Here is a 16661-nt window from a genome sequence, read left to right as displayed (position 1 = left end):
GAGCGGCTTTCAGTTTGGTGTCATGAGGGTTGTGGCATTCTGGAGACTCATACGTCAACTAACTGGGGAAGTCCCTTCTCGGGTCCAGCTAATTGTAGCCAGATGGAAAGTGAGTCCCATTTGGCAGAACTGCTGTTTCAAGAGAACACAGAAATGTAGATTTTCATGTGAAATTGTTACATATCTTTTGAGTTATATGGAACTTATGCAAACGAATCTGTGAGCCAGATTTGTTCAGCCTATGGGTGGCCAGGTTGCAACTTCTGTTGTAGACTTTCTGGTTTGCACTCCTTTTGTTGTAAAAATGAAATCGCGAGACTCTATAGGCAAGTTTGGGCAGCATTTAGCGAATCAATGCAGACAGTAGAGAAATTATTTTTAATTCAGGACAGAGAGTGAGAAATTAAGACTTCTTTCAAATGGTGGCAATATTTGACACCTTTCTTCAGAGAATAAGAATAGAGAAAAAATTTGCACTAGAAGAATTTGCACATGGGGGAAAATATTTTTTAGAAAAGGATGTGATAAAAGCTGCTAACGGAGCCTTTGGAAGATCTGAACACATTCCAGCCACTAAGTGCAGAGGAAATGCCACTGAGGGCACTAAAGGAATTCTTTATAATTTCCACTTAATTAAAAAACTCACTCCAAATCTTGGCAAATTAGCAAATGTAGTAGTATTAATTTGTTAGTCTTTCCGTCATTCCTCAAACTTGCAGTGGCTTTATAATCATTCCGGATTCTGGATTCCAGTTTTTGCTTTTAAAAAATAAAATAATAACCTAGTGCCAAAGTGTAGAAGACAATGGGACGGTGAGTAACAAACAGTAGGACATATGGCCTCGAGCCACTGGAGACGCATGATATGGTTCTTTCCATTCGCATTAGAAAATCAGCTTATGAAGGAAACAAAGTAGTTGACTATACCTGAGTACCTGATAGGTGTATCAACATGATTTAAAAGTTGATTGTACTATAACATTGATAAAAATGCTTACGGGCATTGAAAAATGGCTGAAAAGGCATAAATGGAAGGACACTTATAAATGGTGAGAAACAGGGATGCTCAGGATTCATCAATCCTGCCCGAGTCACCGAAGACCCAGACAGAGAAGGAGCAAACCATGCTGGGTCTCTGAGCACACACAGAAGGAAGCAATATTTGGTCATCCATTTTCCAGGTAAGGATGGGATTACTGTCAACTCCAGACTTCATCGCCCACCTACCCAAGCGCGGGAGTGTATCTTGTCAGGGCTGGGGTGGGGGGAAGACCTCCTTGAGGAGCTGAAACCCCAAACGTACCCCACACAAGGATGTGGCACCCAAATTCACTCTTGCTGCTTGTTGTGGCAATAGGAAGCCAATGAATTAGCATAAGAACCCATCACAGACAGGTGAAATATTTGGGTATTTAGCACAGGCAAACTCCAACCTGCTCTGTGGGGACATTTCCACATGCCAGAGCGCACAGGACACACGCGTGTGCATGCTCTCTCTCATACACACACACACACACACACACACACACACACACACGCCTGGGAAAGATGAGCTCATATGGGAAATTGATCTACCATTAGAGACTATCAGCAGACACAGCATCAAAAGAATCAGTACCCCCGAGAACTTGAGATAATTACACAATGTGAAAATGATCCTGCAGCAAGAGAACAGACTTGAGCTGCGGGAACGTCCAGACTGAGAGGCACCCTGAAGGCTGAGCAGGATGAGTAAAGCTGATGTGCCCTTCAGGTGCCTGTTTGGCTAGGTCAGCCTTCCATAAACCGAGTGTTCTTAAAGTGGAACCCACTACACACAAAGAGAGCCCCTTGGAAGGATTTGGGCACGCCTTTGGGCAGCCCTGACAAGGAGGTGACCACTTACCAGATGGCCGGACAAAGACTTAGGCCACGGAAACTCTGAAGGACCCCTTGCAGTGCCCTGTTCCCCAGGGCTTGGTGACCCACTGGACGTGGTCTCTCCTGGTCTGTGAAGGGCACTGGATTAAAAGGTTGTGGGTTGACCTAGGAGGAAAGATGAGAGGGACTGAAATGAGTAGGGGCAGAGTGACAGCTGTCCACAGGTCCTATGCTCACAATACGTGGTCACCTAAAGAGAAGAGCGAAGTGCTGCCCGTGAGCACAGCCATGGTGTACTGCGCAGACCAGCCGCTGGGTAGCTAAAGGAGGCCTGGAAACTGAAAGGGAACGCTGAGGGTGTATCCAGAGGAAACCTGCCAGTACCACTTTCCTCAAGAAGAGAGGACATTTGCAAGGAGAGGACTCAACGTCACACACATAATGCCGTGACATGTGTCAGTCAGCTGGTTCATGTGGCCCCTGAGACACTCTGACCTACCACTTGTTCTCTTCCTCATCCTTCAGGATGTGGCTGCAAAGTCCCCTCTTGGTGACACCTCTCTGCCTGCCCCACCCCAGGCTCCGTTGTGCCGCTTCTGCAATGTGCTTTTGGTTCATGTCCCTAGTGTGTCTTTCTAGCAACCCTAATAAAAAGGTCACAGTGGCTAAATCCCTGGACAATGACCCAGGTGTCTTTGGCCCTCGGGGCCAAATGGTGGGATGTACAGACAAGCAAAGTGACCACACCCAAAACGTTATTCACACTGCCCTACGTGCAGGCTTGAAGTCACCTGTAAGAAGGTGACACACATACAGTCTTGATGGCAAGCCAGCAAATCCAATCAATTTGTTAAGGACATAATTCATGGGGAAAGAGCAAACAGGTGTCTTGACACAGCATAGACAAGACTTCATGGAGTTCTGCTCTTCTCTCAGATGCTTCGGCATCATTTAGACCAGGGGTGTCCAAACTTTTTTCAACGTTTTTCACCAAGGGCCATATGCGGTAAAATACACAAACAGCCGGGCCACTCACACGAGGTGAAGTACGTATTGCCTCACCTGGTTTATTTAAGTAAACTAAATATATTTTTGGAATTTGCTGTGGGCCAATTAACAATGGGTCATGGGCCGCAGTTGGCTCTCGGGCCGCAGTTTGGACACCCCTGATTTAGACTGTCAGAATAAACATTTTACTGGCCTCTTCCAGCAGTTTTTTTTTTTTTTTTTTAAGTCTGTGGGATATTTTAATATCTTTTCTGACCAACTCTGAAGAAAAGAGCAATCTGTTTTTAACTGTTAAGTATGGCTCCATTATTATTTTTGAACAGCGGATTTAAGCATTTGTTTGCGCTGCTGAGCAGTTATTGCTGCTGACGGCTTTCTGTGGATGGCAGTGGACACAAGAGTGATACTGTTTGAATAGCGAGAAATACAGTCTGTGTGAAATAACCACCATGTAGAGGGTTCCTTATAAACGTGGTTTCTCTCGTTAGCCCAAGTTTTGAATTGGGAAAGGCGTTTGCTAGACGCATCATCTAGCATGTTCCGGTGCTGAAATCAGAAGCAGGGTAAGAAGTTCATTAAAAGATCCATTTATAAGTCCAGGGAGTCTCCTTGTCATAAACAGCACCTTCTCCCCTAACTGGTTCAGACTCGCAGCCCTGACAGACTGCAGAGACGGCTGTGCTCTAGAAAGCTCCGCCATGATTCCAGGCTAGTAATGCCTTGGAGGGTGTAGAACTGGGTCTTGAATGCAGCTCTTGATCTAACCTTCCTGCCAGAAAGGAGCCTGCAGAGCTCCAGGAGCCAACGTTGCTGGAAAATGATGAAAACATATTCTCCTGGTGAACCCTGTATTAAGTGTGTTTTCACACAGGGTGAGAGGGTAGGTGCTGAATTTCTCTTTCTGGGAGGTCACAGTGTGGGTGTGGGGTGGGGGGGCATAGGACTAGAGGGGTCTATGTGCACGTGGTCACAGAATAAATGTTGTCTTGGGACAGAAATTTAGTCGATAAATAAAGGACTTTATGTACTGAGATGTCAAAAGGCTTGATCTGAAACAGGACAGACATGATTTAACGCAGTTAGACAGGTTACCTCAGTGTTTAAAGTGAGTGGTGAAAGGGGCCAAGGTCACAGAGTGAGCCTCATGGGGCCATTTTGTTTGGCTTTCAGGACATTCTGTGGCTCCTATAAATACTTCTCAAACCTAGCTGGTCTGCAGAGCTACCCAGGAAACTTTAAAAAGGCAAATTCTCAGGCCTGCTCCCAGACGTGCTGAATTAGGGGTGGAGGATGGGCCCAGGAATCTTGAGTGTGGGAACCACTGATCTTGGAGAAAGCTCAGACTTCAGGCCAGGCAGATCTGGATTTGAATCTCACCTGTGACTTTGAGCAAGTTTCCAGACTCAGCTGAGTGTCCTGGGAGGGAATGCAGCCAGCTCTGCGATGCCTGGTATCCCCTGTCTGCAGGCTGGGGCCAGGCCAGGGGCTACTGTGTTTCCCTGAAAATAAGACCAACCGGACCATCAGCTCCAATGTGTTTTTTGGAGCAAAAATTAATATAAGACCTGGTATCATGTTATATTATATTATATTAATTATATTATACCCGGTCTTACATTAAAATAAGACCGGGTCTTATATTAATTTTTGCTCCAAAAGACGCATTAGAGCTGATGGTCCGGCTAGGTCTTATTTTTGGGGAAACACGGTAGCACTTAGTTAACCAAAGCAGAGACCTGCCCCCGACGTCCAAGCCCGCGCCTCCACTCCAGGGCAGTCAGGTGGACACCTGCTCTGAGCCCTCCAGGTTGGTTGGTGCCGTCTCTCCCGAGGGAGGCTGGATCCATCGCCCTCCCCAGGCTCCTGTAAACAGCTTTCTGTCCAGGCCTTGGGAGAAGCAGACAGCAGATAGTGTACAACCATCAGTGTCAGGCTGAGCTCTTGCTGCTTCCCCACGTGCACTCCCCCAGAGGCTGGACACTGAAAGAATTTTCCGTCCTTATCTCTAGTTTCTGTTTCATGGGTTTTCTCTGTGCAAGTAAAACTGTAAGTTTACCAGTGGACATTAAAACAATGAATTTCTCCCCCAAATGGAGACAGTGAAGTGGCTGCAGTTTTCCAGAATCTAATTACCAGGAGCAGTTGAAGTACCCAGAACGTAGCAGTGGGCATCCGGACGCAGAGGGCGTTCTTGCGTATTTCAACATCTATTAAAGGAAAGGCGCCCAAGTGCCACCAGCGTGGACAGAGCCTGCTGTAAGCCACTTTCTGTCTTACCATTAGTCAACCTGAGTTTCCAAACAAAGAGCCGGATAACTGAATTGGCCCGGCCAGGCCCAGGCAGCCCTGTTATTGTTTCCTTAGTGTTCTTCCTCATTAAAATGTGGGGCAAGGGAATCACATGGCACCCACAGTTCTCGCTTTGAGAGACAGCAATGTTCCTGGGGACCCTGGGGACCCTGGAGGGACCCTGATCCCGCCATAGGGGCGTCTGGGCACAGGCCCAGCCACTGGTCCCTCGCGCGCGTTCATGGCCTTACTTGAGTTCTTCCAGGGTCTTCCTCCTACTTTTCTTGTGCTTCTAAAGAAGGCCCATCCTGAAAGCGCCTCCCAGCCTGTGGTGGGGCAGGTAGACGTGATGTGCAAAGAAGCCAGAGTGCACGTCTTCATTCAAACATTCAGACAGAAAGTGGAAGAAAATGCAGACGAACGTGTTCCGTTTGTCGGGTGGAAAATGAAACATCTGGCCGGTTAATTCACTTTTTCACTTCTTTCATGCAGCCATTTTGGTGACTCCACAGCCTGAGAGCTTCTTATAACTTCATGGCTGTTTTACTCAGGGGCGGTATTCAAACACCGAAAGTGGGTCTGGCACGAATACTGGCCCCAAGGGAACCAGTGTGTGCTGGCTGGCTGGCTGGCTGGCAGTCCTGACTGGCCTGTTCGCTCGCAGGTGCACGGAGCAAGAGGGAACGCTGAGCAGGGCTTGGATGGCATGTCCATCGGTTCTAGCAGCTTGCTGTGAACAGGAGGGGGAATGATGGAGCTGACGGAGAGGCTGAGTCTTAGGGTTCCCTGGCTGTCCCCTGCTGTCCTGCTACTGGAGCAGGAGAACACTGACACCCACCACCTGGAGTCCGGAGATGGATAGTCTGTGACATCAAAAATGACACTCTAAATTGGTTCCAAACACAAGGGTGTTTCGTAACAGCGCTGGCGCTGAGCACCTTCATGCTTCACATGTTTTCCAGCCAAATAAAGAGCATAATAAACATCAAACTCTTGTCTGGCGTAATTACCATAAATCACTACAAATGGGTTCTAATACTGTTAGACACGTGGGTGCCCAGCCATGGTCACGGGGAAATGGGGACAAGAGATTGTTTCACTGAGGGAATGTGCTATCGTGTCACGTTCATGGGACTTGCCTGAACCCTTGCTCAGGAAGTAAAGGAAATGGCTCCCAAATGTTTTGTGGTTGTTACAGGGGCCATCAAAGTGGGAGAGAACAGAACGCAATACTATTCCAGGAAATAAGTCGGGTGATGGCGGGTCAGCAGGCAGCGTTTCAGCTGTGCACATGAAGGTAAGAGCTAACGTTCTCGGGACAGACGTCAGCTAACTGCCTTCTAATGTAGGCTTTCCCCCACTTTAACGATGAGGAAATAGCTGGCCTGTAGCACAGGCAGGCATCCCCGCTTACAGCTTTCCTCTGTGTGTCCGTCCCACTGCTATTGATACCTTTTAGGTGCCTTGGGGGAAACACAGAAGGAGACCCAACTTCCGCCCTCGAGTTGTGGGACACACTGCTGTGTCCTGCAGACACAAGTTGAAGACACTGGTGGGATGGCCCCCTGTCGTTGGAGGGGACCCAGGGAAGACTGGGGAGCAGGACATTTGGGCAGAGCCCTGAAACAGGTAAGGTTCTCTTTGTTTTCAGCCCCACACATCCCCACGATATGGATGTAAATTGTAAGTAAATGTGAAGTTTGCATCACTGTTCTCTGTCTGGTCCCAAGCTGGATTTAGAGCCGCCAGACGGCCCTGCCGCAGCCTCTCTGGGACCTGCTTGCCCAGCCTCCCCACCGTCCTCCACCTCCTGGCCCAGATGGGCTCCTTATGGGCAGGTTACTCCACTGGGCAGGTTTTCCAGATTCAGCAAATAAAAATATAGGATGTCAGTTAAACTAAAATTTCAGATAAACAACAGGAAAAGTTTTAGTATGTACCATTCAATATCTGGGATGTGTTTATACTGAAAAAGGTATTTGTTGTTTATCTGAAATTAAAACTGTGTGTTTCATCTGGCAAGCCAATACCCAGCCTCCGAGAGCCTTCCCTCAGCACCCGCAGGCCCCACCCTGCCTCCCAGGGAGCCCTTCTCTGGTTTATCTGAAATTCATTTATCGACTCCAGAAATGGTCAGAGTACCCACCATGAAGAGAGCCCTGTGCCAGAGTCTTTGGGGACAGATGACCTGGCAGGGTTCCCCCAGAGAACCTCCTGTTCAATAGGAGAGAGGGGACATGGCCGTTAGCATATGGGAAGTGCCAAGTACCAGCCATGACACCAAGTGGTGGTCCTGGAGGGGGCCCTGGAGGGGGAGACAGCGAGGGCAGATGGGTGCTTTGGGGTTGGGCTGGGGCGTCTTACCACCCCCTGATGACTGCTGGGCACAGTCTGGGTGGGAGGGGTTTATGAGCAGAAATAAACACAGCTGGTCCTCAACTCTGGCCGCCAGAGGGCGCGCTGGCTTGTGAAATGCTTTTCCTCCACCACCAGGAGGAAAAGGGACCGAGTTTCACAAAGAGCAGAGGTTCCCTTTTTCTTTGCTCAGAAACAAGTCAAAGAGAAAACCGCAGGCACCTCCCCTCCTGTTTGACAGGGGAGGGTCTGCCCCAAAGCCGTGAGGGGGCGAGGACGGCACCTTCTTAAGTCAGAGGTGTATGCCCAGTACCAAATGCCACGCCTGCCCCTCTGAGCGGGGGCAGGAAATATGGGGACAGAGTAGGAAGGGATGGAGGGAGGAGAGAAGAGAGGACTCACTCCGGGTGTGGCCAGCGTTTCCTCTTTCCTCCTCTCCCCTTGCTAAACATTCTAGACATCCTAGGCCTTTAATTTTCTTGCTTTCAGGTGAGAAGTTTCATTCATTATTTAACAAGTAAACTGAGCCCCCAGTTCCTGCCCTCCCAGGAGGGAAGATCCTAGTGGGGCCACAGCCTGTGCCACAAGGTGCCTTGGAGGGGACACCAGCTGACTGTCAGTCTGGGCTGTTAATGGCTGGACTAAACGGCCTTCCTGTGTCTTTGAAAAGCCTCACCTGCCATGTATGCTCGTTTGTGATCGGCGCGATAAGCCTCTTCCCTCCCCCATGTTCAGTAAAGATTCTCCACATGTAACGCGGCAGTGTTTAGGGACGGGCCCAACTGCATGTCCGCACTGAGCTGACACACAGAACAACCATGGGGGCGCACTGAGTCTCACTGGAGCTGGACACAGCAGCAGGGTCCGAGGTGGCCTGAGGGCAGCCGCACAAATCCTGGCGGGAAATTCTGGATTTCTCACTGACAGGAAACCGAGGTCCCAGCCAATTTAATTTACATTTCAAAGAGCAGTGTGGTTGCATCTGGGTTACTTACATGCACAGGGAGCCTGCTATGCGACCCTGGTCCACAGAATAAATTAACCCCAGAGAGATTAAGAAACTTGTCCTCGGTTGCACAGCGAGTTGCTACCGGGGGGTTTGAACCACCTGGTCTGAAGTCACCTGGAGACGATTTGCACCCCCAAAATACAGTTCCTGGCACCCCCAGGCTGCCCTAGCTCCTGTCCTTTCCAAGACTTGTTCAGCCCTTCCTCTTCATCTACGAGCTGTCTGGATCCTTCTGGTAAATTACCTTCTTTGGCTACTGTGTTCCCCAGAAAATAAGACCTAGCCGGACCATCAGCTCTAATGTGTCTTTTGGAGCAAAAATTAATATAAGACCCATTCTTATTTTATTATAATATAATACCGGGTCTTATATAAGACTGGGTCTTATATTAATTTTTGCTCCAAAAGACACGTTAGAGCTGATGGTCTGGCTAGGTCTTATTTTCAGGGAAACACGGAAATAAGCCAGAGGTGTTTCTTAGTTGGCCATGAAGGACCCCAGTGAACAGGCGGCTATGAGGCCTGCCCTGCCTCGTCCAGGCCTGCGGACACAGACCCAGCCCCTCTCCTGGAGGAGCTGAGCCAGCAGGGGAAGCAGCAGCTGTGCTCAGAAGGAAGCCGATGGGAGCATGTGGGCATGGGCTGCCCAGCGCCCAAGCCTCACCTGAGCTTCCCCAGTGACCACAATCCTTCAGGAGCCGGGACTGGTCCAGTGGAAGATGGGCTGGGGGAGGTACATGTCCCTCATTTGCCATGTGAGTCAGATCTATAAATAGTCATCAGAAATAGAGCAGAGAGAGAGCGAGGTCGTTTGTGGACTTACATTAATTCAACAGTGGCCTTTTCCTTCCTTCTGAGAGAAGCAATCTGATTCTATTCAAACTGAAAAAGAAAACAACAAAATCCACCTTGAATTACCAAATAATTTATTCAGGCCCCTTGATGCTTTTCAGGATGGGGAGTCCCAGGGGGTGCAGGCCGGTGGCTGCCGATGTGTGGGGGGGACAGTGAACACCTGGGTCCCTTCCCTCCTCCTTTCTCATAAGGCGCCCATCAGTGCCAGCAGCCAGAGGGGAGAAATTCATTAGCGGGGCCGGTTCTGTATGATTTAATAGTTGGCATTAGCAAGTTAAGTCTGTTTGGCTTCCCTTCAACAATGGCCTCCAGAGAGAATGGGAGGCAAACACGCTGGAAGCCGGGCAGGGTTTTGGAGGTGATAATTCACATCAACAATAAACTGCTAGTGGGACAGAGGGTTTGGTCTTCCTCTTGCGTTTTCCTGCTTATTCCTGTAGCAGAGGAAAGCAAGTCTGGACTAGTGTCCCACTGGACGGACAAAGAAACTGTGACCTGGGAGGGAGGGCATGGTCCTGGAAGCGGCCTTCCTCTCTGCCTACCTGGGGTGTGTCGGGGAGTGACCTCCTCGGGAGAACCGGGGCTCAGGCACGACCAACAGCCGAACCCAGCTGTACCCACAGCCTTCTCAGTGCAACTCGCGACTCTTGATTGGAGCCAGATTTTGAAAAAGAAAAGTTCAGCTCTGGAAGATGCGGGGGGGGGGGGGGGGGGGGCACCCGATCTCCTCTCGAGATGGGCTGCAGAGTGCGGCCAGCAGGTGACTCCTTCGGCTCTGCTTCAGCCGGAGGCTCGTAGCCGCCTGGTCCCAGCCTTCCCAGCGCAGTGCCCCAGAGGGACTGGTCCAGGAGGGCTCCCAAGACCCCCTGGCTCCATACAGGACCCTCTGATGGGCAGTTCTCCCTCACACTGAGTGGACTGAGGCTTCGCGCACCCCACCATCCATCTCCGCAACGCAACTGCGACCCCAGCTGTGAAGGGCACTGTTGGGTAATTAGGGAGCTTTGTGGCTGTACCTGTCCCTGTAGCTCTCTCTACATGCGTATTTGGATATAGATACATAGCTGTCTGCATCTGGATACAGATACACAGAAATCTATGTATGCTGGGGACGGAGACAGACAGACAAAAAAAATATGGCAAGATGGTACCCCTTCATGAGTCCAGGTGAAATGTTTCCAGATGCGCATTGTACTATTTCTTCAACTTACTGTAGTTTTGAAATTTTTCAGAATCCAAGTTGAGAGCAAAAACGAATAGGTGCAGTACCCACTGGCCTCAGAAGGGGGCTCAGTAACCAGCAAGCGTTCCCGGCTGGGCCGCTGGGTTTCTTCTTGGGACTATGCTTGTCTTTGGAATGAAGGTTCTGTGAGGGTGTGCGACCTCGACAGCAAGACAAGCACACACGCAGACAAGCCTGGAGTGACAAGTTCCAGGTGCCCGCCCCCGAAACGCTCCCTGGCTCTTGCAGAACTTCCAACTATGAGTCTTCCCAGGATTTTCCCAGCCATACGGATGGACGGATCTCATCAATGCCCATGTTTGGCTTAACTGAGTTGTTAGGCTGTTGTTTTCCCCAAGTCATGGAGTCCTGACCAATACAAATGCTTCATGTGTAGAGGTGGGAGGGCAGTCAGGCAGCCTTTTAAAATTTTGTCCATTCTGTCTCGGGTGAGGACCACTCCCCAAGGTGGGCAGCGGGCAGCACACTGACCAAGACCAAGGCGGGGCTCGGCCTTGATTTCTTCCTTTCTTTCTTTCCCTCTCTTCCTTTTTTCTCTCCCTCCCTCCCTCCCTCCCTCCCTCCCTCCCTCCCTCCCTCTCTTCCGCCTTCCCTCCGTCCTTTCCTCCCTTTCTCTCTTTTTAAAGTTTCTTTATTCAGGCGTGTTGATTTTTTTTTTTTCCTTCCTTCCTTCCTTCCTTCCTTCCTTCCTTCCTTCCTTCCTTCCTTCCTTCCTTCCTCCTTCCTTCTCCCTGCCTCCCTGCCTCCCTCCCTCTCTCTTTTTAAGTTTCTTTATTCGGGCTTGTTGGTTTCTGGAGCTGTGCTGATATGATCTGCCCCATTCATTCTGTCCAGCAGAATTTGGGTCCCTCAAGTCTTGGGAGTTATTTGAAGAAACTGTGATCCTTTCATGTCTTCTGGTTTCCGTGGAGCTTGCTTCGTTCCCTTTCATCTCCAGCTCAGGGCTATGAAATGGTGTAATGGGCACGAGACTCTGGAGTGCGGAAGTGTGCGGAGCATACAGGCATATCTGAGCAATCAGAATTAATAATGTGGCATCCATATCCTATGCTCCCCCCTTCTTTTTAACATGCCTGGGTGGATGGGACATCCCAAGGGGAGGCCTGTGCAGTACTCGCTGTCTGGGGAGGTGCAGGGAGAGGGCTGGTCACAGTTAGTCACACGCACAACAGGCTCTGGCTTGGTGCCAGCTTGAGGAATCCCCCTGCAAGTGGACACTTCCGTCGTTTGGGACGTCTGCCTGCCTCGTCATCCAGCTTGTCCCTCTCTCCTTCAGAAACGTGCTCTGAACACTTCGGAAAGCCGTCTGGCTGGACTCCTGCCAGGAAAGCCAGCATTTGTTGTTTCTTACACGTGCCCTTTGATTTCTTGGAGGCCTCAGTACCTTACTTGGGGGCAAGAAGAGAGCATCTTTATATTTCCTTTAAGAATATCACAGAAAAAAAAAGGAATGAGGGGCTCAGGCAGTTTAATGGATGCTGGGGCAGGTCCAGTTTCTTCGTCAGGCGAGGAAACAGATCTGGAAGGAACACTTTGTGGAATGTACTTTCTCGGGCAGAAAGGCTGAGAGAGCCGTGACCAATTTAGGGTTTTCGGTTTCACAAAATTCATAAGTAATAAAAGAGGATTTTTTTCTTCTACTCAGTTGTCTCTGCTCTAATGTTTATTACCTGACTTCTGCTCACTCTGGGTTTATAATGTTCTTTGTCTAGTTCCTTGAGATGCAAAGTTAGGAGTTGATTTGAGATCTCCTTTTTTAATGTGTTTATGGCTCTAAACTTCCCTCTTGACACTGCTTTCTGTGTATCATGTAAGTTTGGGTAGGTTGTGTTTTCATTTTCATTTGTCTGAAGATATTTTATATAATTTCCCTTGTGATTTCTTCATTGACCCACTGGCTCTTTAAGAGTATGTTGTTTCATGTCCATATTTCTGTGGATTTTCCAGTTTTCCTTCTGCTATTGATTTTAGTTTCATTCTATTGTGGTAGGAAAAGGTTGTGTGATTCCATCTTCTTAAATTTCAGAATTGTTCTGTGGCTTCGCCTGTGGTCTCTCCTGAAGACTGTTCCGTGTTCCATGAGAAGAATGTGTTCTGCTCTCGTTGGTGACAAAGGCTCCCTCCTTGTAAACATGAGTCAGGTTCTCTAGTCTCTCGTTTTCAGCCTGGGCGTCCGTCCTTGTCAGGCCTGCATTGCCCAGTTGTAGCAAGAATTTTGCTAAGCGAGTTTAGAGAGAATTTCCCCCATCCTTGGTATCTGGTCAATATCTGATCCAATTCCTCACCTTCCCACAGGTGATATGTAACTTGATGCATCCAGGAGAAAAATATGAACCTTAGACTTGACGCATGCATGAGAGAATGTGTAGGTCGGCTACAAAAGTAAGAGACAGAGTATGTAACTTCTAAGCCACACATACACGGGAATGTTGAACACCAAATTAGGGCCCGCGGGGGACGGAGTGGGGGGAAGAACATGACACTGGGCGAAGCAGCTTCTGGGGGTCTGGGTGCTCATCAGGCTTCAGACCTTTTCATAAATGTAAATGTGTCTCTAAAATAGAATTCAACCACTTTGGGTTATTTAAAAAATAAAACAAAAAACCTTTAATCTCTCTATAGCAGTGGTTCTCAACGATCGTTGACTTGGACCCTCCCTTTAGGGGACATTCAGCCATGTCTGGAGCCATTTTTGATTGTCACACATGGGGGTGGTGCTACTGGAATCAAGTGGGTAGAGGCCAGGGATGCTGACACCCTACACTGCCCACGACGGTCCCCCTACCAACGAGTTGCCTGGTCCAAAATGTTATTAGTGCCAAGTTTGAGAAATCCCACCCCTTAGAGTAAGAAAATGTATTTTTTCAAAAATTAGATTTTCTCCCTCATCCTTCCGTTTGAGAGGAAAGGGAACTCCATTTTGTAAATCACGAGAAGCAGGAACGATGTGACATGGTGACCTCACTCACAGTACTTCTCGTGCAGTTATGTTCAGGAAATAAAAAAGCCTGATAGAGTCTTCAGGAAAGACAGGAACTTCATAAATAGGCAGCATAATTAATATTTTAAAGCGTTAAAATGAATTTACCTTTGGTTGCTCAATTCAGTGGTTTGAATGCAGAACTACCCTGGGTTGTTTTGACTGGACTTTGTGAGATGGCGTTTCCACGCAATATTTCACGGCTTTCAGTTTCTGCATCTTCAGGAAAGGGACAAAAAAGGTAACTGAGAAAGCTGTTCCTGGCCTCGTCTTGCCAGTGGCACATGAGGATTCGACAGTGGCTCTGTACTCAATTCCGGCTCCTACTGACGTCCTGTCATTAAATCCTGACTTTACACACCTGGCATGCTGCCTAAACGCAGCTCAGGGTGTGAAAGTGTAGATTACAGTCCAACAAATCAACGTCCTCGAAATTGTGGGTGGACGTCAACCTGCAATTAAGAACAGCATGCCATCACTCCCTTTGCCACCTGGTGAGGGCAGAGAAGCAAGCTGTTTTTCCGGGGTTGGGAGGTGAGGATACAGCTAAAGGAGCAGCCCTGCCAGACTCCAGGACCTGGCTTTTCACCCAGGTAGTGTCTCTGTACACCCTGCACCATTCAGGAAGTCCCTAATTTTCATTGACAAACTTGGCAGTTTCTTCAGAGAACCTGGTTTGGTTTTGTAGAATTTTCTTTAAAAATCTGTGAACACTTGTGGGTAACGGGAAAACAAAAAAACCAGATCCTCAGAAAGGAGGCAGGGAGAGCTGGACAGGAAGGATTTGGGACAGTGCATGTGGACATGCTAATTTAAAAGCAACAGAGAGGATATCCACAGGGCCCCGTGGACAGGCAGGCACGTCTCCCAGTCCTGCAGAAGAAAAGGAAAAGCTTCCCGCATCACAGCCACGGCCTGCCAGCCAGAACCCAAAAGGACAGGATGGGAAGACTAGACATTCATCGGTCCCTGTCCTGAGGGAAGAGCTTCCAAAGCAACAGGTACTATCCATTTCTGGAGGCTGAGTTCCGAGGGATTCACATCAGAGAAGGATTCAGACACAATTACACCCCACAGGGGGAAACAATGTCAGGAACAACAGCTTCACATTCCAAGGAACAATTTGCACAGACACCACTGAAGCTACACTGTTACCTGTTAGCTGAGGCGACTAACCAGCTACAGAAAACAATTTCAGAAAGAACAACTGTCCTGAGTTGGTCTTTCGGCCATTTTGACCGAAGCAAAGCAAAGCAGAGCAGAGCAGAGCAGAGCAGAGCACTCTGTTTTGGGAAATCTATTTCTTTTTCATCCTTGCAGAAAAATCTGTGTAGAAAGGTCTTTGCTGCCCTTCTCATTTTGGGGGTAGGGTGGGTGCTGGACGTGAAAGGTTTGTTTCTATTGTCAGTGACAGTCCCCTCCACCTTTCTCAATCGGTGTCCCAAGACTCACTTGGTCACGCAGAGTACTGATGGAGTTCTAACGAGCTCTGCAGCCCAGGAAACTGAGTGCTCGTGTGATGAAACGCGAGCCATGTTGACTGCAAAAGCGGGGTGCCACGGAGAATCTGAATAGGATTTCATCCTTCACTCATTTTAGATAATTTCGTCTTACTCCACGGAGACTTGAGGAGTGACTGAAAAGGAATTCAGGTTTAGGATTTAATTGTGATCTCATTTCCATTTCAGATGCAGAATCAAATTTCAGCATCTCTTGCCACTCTTGAGAGTGGGTTTAGTTGTGTTTAATCAGTTGTGTTTAGAGAGGCGAAGAGCTGACAGGTACTCATACAGCAACACCAGCGCTCCTTATGCCATGGGGCCAGATTCAAGATGGCGTGGGCATTGCTTTGGTAGTTTTTCTGCAAACATAAACCATCATGTTAGATCTCCATCCACTCCTTTTACTCCGGGGGTAGAACTGAGATATGCCTGTCCTTTTCTGGCTTTGCATTAGTTATCTATGGCTACAGAACAACTCACCCCACATGTAGCAGCTTGAAACACCGGTTACCTTGGATTTCTGAGTTAGTTTGTAGCTGTGGCTCACCGGCTTTCACAAGGTGCAGTCAACGTGTTGTCTGTGGTCACAAGTCTCCATTGGGGGAAGGTCCCACTCCACACCCACGCATGGGTTGCTGGCAGGTCGAGTTCTTCACAGGTGGTTGGACTGAGGGCCTCTGTGCCGTTACCTGTTGGCTAGACATTCCTGTTTCTTGTCACGTGGGCCTCTCCATAGAGTATCTCAGGACACGGCAACTGGTTTTCCTCAGAGCTGGAAAGTACTAGTGGGAAGGAAGCCAGAAGCCAGAGTCTGTCACCTAATCTCAGAAGTGACATGTCACTTTGGCCATATTCTATTCATTAGAAGCAGGTCACACTCAAGGGCAGGGGATGGTACAAGGTTGTGAGCACCAGGAGGCAGGGATGGCTGGCAGCCGTCTTAGGAGCCTCCTACCACCAGCTTTCCTCTTTTTATATTAAAACTAATGACTGAGAAAGTAAGGTTGCCTGGCGACAATGAACGGGAAAGGCTGAGGCTACGTATCTTACCTACTTGTCACACATTCACTATGTTACTTTTGAAGTTTTCAGAGCTGATTGTCTTCGGAGATATTACCCCTATGTAACAAAGTGATAAAATAACTCAAGGCTGGAGAAAGAAGCCCCTATGATTCGCATGACTACTTTTCGGTTCAAAGTTTGTGAATGCTTCTCTGATATACCACGTATTACAATAAAACAAAGTCATCAGTGGGAGGCCAGATCACGATTCGAAAAGTATGGTCCAATACCCAGATTTCTGATAAAAAGCCCTTCTAGCCATCAGCGGCTACTCAAAACGTTTCAATCAAGTATGCACCGGCTCAGTGGCTGCCAAATGCCACTGAGCAGGCACCAGACGTGACAAAAAGTGACAAAGCGTGGACGTTGAGAGAACCTTTCAATAAAAGCTTTCTAGATCCTCAGTAACACAGAAAGTCAAATGCTCTGTGACTATTTGCAGACAGACCAGCAGTGACTACCTTTGACTTTGATCTGTGTCTGCATGATTGTAAAACT

At 48.6% G+C, this 16661-nt stretch overlaps 1 long non-coding RNA gene across 3 annotated transcripts; it reads right to left on the bottom strand.

Annotated features, from left to right (window-relative positions):
- Positions 1–1548: 1548 nt before the first annotated feature.
- On the bottom strand, positions 1549–16427 carry LOC109447457 (uncharacterized). Of its 3 annotated transcripts, XR_002137364.3 has the most exons (5): positions 15052–16427; positions 13961–14051; positions 13708–13818; positions 9345–9403; positions 1549–2025 (listed from the first exon to the last, which is right to left on the bottom strand). It is a non-coding gene; the product is annotated as an uncharacterized LOC109447457 (long non-coding RNA). The 3 variants fall into 3 exon arrangements; XR_002137363.3 differs by having other exon boundaries at positions 13708–14051; XR_016022116.1 differs by having other exon boundaries at positions 13708–16427.
- Positions 16428–16661: the final 234 nt, after the last annotated feature.

The sequence above is a fragment of the Rhinolophus sinicus genome, chromosome 8, assembly GCF_057876585.1.
Source record: "Rhinolophus sinicus isolate RSI-liver-muscle chromosome 8, RSI-T2T, whole genome shotgun sequence".
NCBI lineage: Eukaryota > Metazoa > Chordata > Mammalia > Chiroptera > Rhinolophidae > Rhinolophus > Rhinolophus sinicus.
Note: the sequence above shows the minus strand (reverse complement) of the source record. Positions and strands in the feature narration are given on the sequence as shown.